General features: G+C 53.5%; 1 non-coding gene across 1 annotated transcript; it reads right to left on the reverse strand.

Moving 5' to 3' along the window:
• Positions 1 to 909: 909 nt before the first annotated feature.
• Positions 910 to 991, reverse strand: TRNAS-AGA. The gene has a single exon. It is a non-coding gene; the product is annotated as a tRNA-Ser (tRNA).
• Positions 992 to 4,925: the final 3,934 nt, after the last annotated feature.

Consider the following 4,925-nt stretch of genomic DNA (forward strand, 5'->3'; position numbering starts at 1 on the left):
ACTTAAGGTCAGAAGGGACCATTATGATCATCTAGTCTGACCTCCTGCACAATGCAGGCCACAGAATCTCAGCCACCCACTCCTGTAACAACCCCCTAACCTATGTCTGAGTTATTGAAGTCCTCAAATCGTGGCTTAAAGACCTCAAGGTGCAGGGAATCCTCCACCAAGTGACCCGAGCCCCATGCTGCAGAGGAAGGCGAATGTCTGAGAACAATTCTAGGGGAAGGTGAATGCAGAGCAATGACACTGGAGTTGCCCAGACCTCCAATGGGGGCAGCGTGGAAATTAATAATGGGAAGATCATTTGTGAAATTAGTCGTCACTGACAAGATTTGTCTCTGTTCCTATTTCATGCTGTGGTGTTAGTTAGAGGAATCAGTACAGATTTTTACTATATTAATTAAACAATTTTATTTAACCAAGCCAAAAACTTAATGTCACATATTTTTTCTCTCTCCTAGCAAGAATGAATTGAATTTTGTGACTTTCTGGAAAGTTCAGCGAGATTAAATGTGGGGAATTCAGTCTCTGTGTTTGTGAGCTGATGTTTTCCTCTCACAGGTCAGTGCCTGCATTGAAATACCAAGAGGGATCTAAGGGCTGGTGTACGCTGGGCACTTCACTGGCAGAGCGATGTCTCTCAGGGTGTGACACCCTCCCCAAACCCATCTAGTTAAGGTGACCTAAGCCCTGGTTAGATAGTGCTAAAGAAAAGGAAGAATTGTTCTGTCTATGTAGCTGTTACAGGGATGGGAAAACCCCTCCAGTCACTGTTTACTCCAAAGTGCTATAGCAGTGCCACAGCAGCATTTTAAGTGTAGACAGAGTGAAAGTAGATGTGGCTCCAGTTCGCACTGTGGATGCTCAGGTACTAAGGCTATAATAATAACAACAGCGCAGTTCTTGCGTAGTTGGCAGGATTCAAACCTGCGCGGGGAGACCCCAATGGATTTCTAGTCCATCGCCTTAACCGCTCGGCCACAACTACTTGATATGTGCCAGTTTCACTACATGATGATTCTGTTCTCACTGAATGGTCACTTCAAATTGTTTGCTCAGACCAGCTTCCCCAGCACACTCATGGCTGCATTAGTGTAAGTGTATCCTGGGCTGAACAGCGAGAATTCCTGCCTATTTCTCTTCCGGTTGGAGCAGGATGAGAGTGTGTTTGTGTGAACGACATTGCTGTAGATTGTTGTTCATTCCCCACTCTGACAATTCAGACAGTCCCTTTCCTAGTCAAATCTCCAGCACATCATTCCAATAGCAGGGGGCAGAATTTCTCTGAGGCACTGAGGGCTGGTGTGTGAATTCAGTCTTGCATTCCACCCTTGATGTTTCATGGACTAACAACAGCAGCAGAAAGAAAGAGCCGAGCCAGGGATGCAGGTGCCATGTCCCCTCTGTCTGACCATCACATTGCAGGAGAGAAGGGTTCACTGGAATCGAATGCCCTGGCTCAGACCAGAGACACAGGGAGGTTTTGCTGTTCATGGATCTGTGCAAAGGAAATTTTGTCTCTGTGTGAAACTGAGGTCGGAAATGAAACATCCACATGGTGGCCCAATGCTCTAGGGAATGTGGGTGAAGGACTCGGGCTGAGAAATGATTTAACAGGGGGTTGTATTTATTGCCCTGATTAAAATCTATGGCTAAAAGGCAGCCACTGTTGTTAGTACTTGTACCTGTGTAGGGACACCCCAGTGGGTGTCAAGTCCACTGCCTTCACCAGGGGCGGTCGATTATTTTATCAAGGTACAGATTTCTTGGTCAAGGCCTAGGCTCCAGAGAAAACAATACACGGCTGATAAGAAGAAGTACATAAAAAGATTTAGCAGCCACCATGGGCATAACTATGATGTGTCGTGTTTCACTCTTTATATCTGGCGCCACCTCCTTTCCCTTTAGCCTTGTAGTTGACCAAGGGCAAAGCTGAACATCTCCTCAGATACCAGGGAGTGTTTATGTCCATTCCTGCTACACAGGGGTTGGATGTTGCTGTTTCAATCCTCTGGCTCTGCCGGGATAAGGAACAATTCAGGCTGTCACTGAACTGAAGGAGGAAGATCAGTTTTTGACTGGGAGAGGGACGCCTCCTCTTAAAGGTGTTTGTCTGGCTGGCAGTCCTGGTCCCCAGGTCTCACCCGTGGGGCTCCAGCAGTTTTGGGACCGGGTCACTCCCTTGGCCCCACCTGCTGCCCTCAGGCGCTCCCCCACCCAGGGGCCCCGTCAGTGCAGCGGAGCTGAGCAGCATCTGTCTGCTCGCTCCAGTGGCTGCCGGCCCCTCCGCATGGCAGGGCAGGGTGGGTCTGTGCCTCCGCGCGCTGCCCCTGCCCCAAGCCCCTGCAGCCAATGGGACACTGTGGGGGTGATGCCTGGGGCAGCAGCACACAGAGGCCCCCCAGCCTGCCCTGCCTTGGAGCCCCAGGTAAGCGCCGCACCCCTGACTCCCTCCCAGAGCCTGCACCCCCCTCCACACACGCCTGCCCCCAACTCCCTCCCACAGCCTGTGCCCTCTCCCTCCACGCACCCCCTCCCACCTGCCCCAATCTCCCGCCCAGAGCCTGCACCCCCACCCACTCCTCACATACCCCCTCCTCCCCGCAAACTCCTTCCCAGAGCCTGCACCCCCTCCACACCTCCCAGCCCCCAAATTCCCTCCCAGAGCCTGCACCCCTGCCTCAGGGACCCGCTGCACCTGCACCCCCTCCTACCCGCCCCCAAACTCCCTCCCAGAGCCTGCACCCCCACCCCTCCTCCTGTTCCCCCTACCCCCTGCCCCAGCTCAGAGCCTGCACCCAGCACCCAAACTCCCAGAGCCAGAACAAGGAATTTTTGTGCCTGAGGCAAGGACCGGCTCCAGGCTCTTTGGCGGCAGGTCCCTGAGTCCCTGTTGGAGGGAAGGACCTGCCGCTGAATTGCCATCATCATTTCATTCATCCTTCGGCGGCAATTCAGCAGCGGGTCCCTGAGTCCCTCTCGGAGAGAAGGACCCACTGCTAAATTGCTGCCGAAGAAGTGGCAGCGGTAGAGCTGCCGCGGAAGCGCCTCTGATCGTAGTAGAGCTGCGCCCCTCCACTTTGCACGCCCGAGGCAAGTGCCTCACTCGCCTCGCCCATGTTACAGCGCTGCAAACTCCATCCCAGAGCCTGCACTCCAGAACTCCTCCGCCAGCCAAACTCCTTTCCAGAGACCAGCCTCTCACCCCTTCTGCACCTAAACTCCCCGCAGACCCTGCACCCCAATCCCCAGCCCAGGGCCTGCACCCTAGACCTCCTCCCCCCACCCAAACTCCCTCCCAGAGCCTTAGGCAGGTGAGGGGCAGAGTTTTGGGGGCGGGGTCTGGGCAGTATGAGTGACATTATTGGCCCACTGGGAGGACTGGAGGACTGGCACTGGCCCTAAGGTAAATTGAGGTTGAGACCCTGCTTTAAGGGATTGGAGCAATGCTGGAGAGACTGACGGGCAGGGAGCTGGGGAGCTGGTGACACAGAGCGGGGGTGGGGAGTTTGTAAGCTGTGGTGTTTGTACAGAGATAAAGTTTACTAACCCCCAGGTTAAAAACTGTTCCTGCTCTGGGCTATACATGACACTTTTTGTTGTGAGGGTAGCTCAGTGGGTGAATGTTTCCCTACAGGATAATAGGTTCCTAGCTCCAATCCAAGTGATTCCCTTAAAAAGCTTTTTCAAATGAAAATCGATTTCCAGACCCATCTCCAGTATGTTCAGGAGTTCGCTGAATGGGGGCAGGGGGCTTGAAATGAATTTAAACACTCAGCATTTTCCTATGCAAATGAATAAAGACCTAGCAGAGCTGTCCAGCAGCTGAAATCAGTTCCAGTCCTCGGTGTCTCTAAGAGGGACACTCGGTAGCTGAGGCATGTGGGACACCTCTGTGGTGAGGACAGGTGAAAAAATGCTGGATTCAATGAAAGCTGAGCCCATAGGAGGGGAAGGTGAACGGCAGCACCACACAGGGTCATAACACTCAGACACGGGGCTTCACTGTCACTGCCCCTGTGTTTTCCATCATTTCTATCCTAAGGAACACACCCTCCCCCTCCCCCACACACTGTCACACACAACCTTCTCCCCTTGAGCCCCATCCCACCCCTACCCCTCTCCCCCACACACGCCATGGGACACAGCCTCTCGGTGCCTCACCCAGATGGGGGCTTGTCTCTGCATCTCCCCAACAGGGGAGCAGAGAGCCGAAAGGGCCACAGGCGACCAATGGAGCTAGGCAGGGATAGAAAAGACTTCCCTTCCCCTCCCCTCCCCTCCCTTCCCAAGAGTCCCATTAATCTCACCCATGGGACGTTCCAGCACCGGGTGGGCTCAAAGCACCAACCTTCCCCTCAGCAACGGAAGGGGGAAGCAGCTCTAGCACATGGAAGGAGGCTCCCCACCTCTGCTGCTGCCATCCTGCAGCCTTTAATATGGATTTGTTTTAGCTAATGCAACCCCCCCCTCTCCACTAATCCATCCATGAAACATGGAGACAAGCTCCTGCAGGTAGTATCCAGTGGTGCAGTGGGTTAGTGCCCAGTACTTACAGAGCAGTGCTGAGTGGAGTCATGCTGAGGTTGTGAGTTCAAACCTCATCTACAGCACTAGTTTTCTTTAAGCAAATGGCTTCTGCCAATCATTTTGCCCTGCAGAAAATACAATTGCAGCTCAGAAGACACCGAGGTCCCCTTGCTTTACAGAGAGCAGGGCAGATTCCACAGATCTACCAGGCTCTGCTCTCCACCAGCCGCCTGTGTCAGGAGGGGTCAGGCAGAGCCCAGAGCACTGCCCCCGACTCCCCCTCAGTCTTTGCTCCCCAAACCACCTGTGTGTTCACCCTCTTCGCTGTGACACTCAAACCCTGCCTGGCTTTCTGTATGTCGGTGTGGTTTTCGTCTGTTGTGTTGATGTGC

Source organism: Mauremys mutica, unplaced genomic scaffold (genome assembly GCF_020497125.1).
Source record: "Mauremys mutica isolate MM-2020 ecotype Southern unplaced genomic scaffold, ASM2049712v1 000453F_np12_subseq_1:81292_obj, whole genome shotgun sequence".
Lineage (NCBI taxonomy): Eukaryota > Metazoa > Chordata > Testudines > Geoemydidae > Mauremys > Mauremys mutica.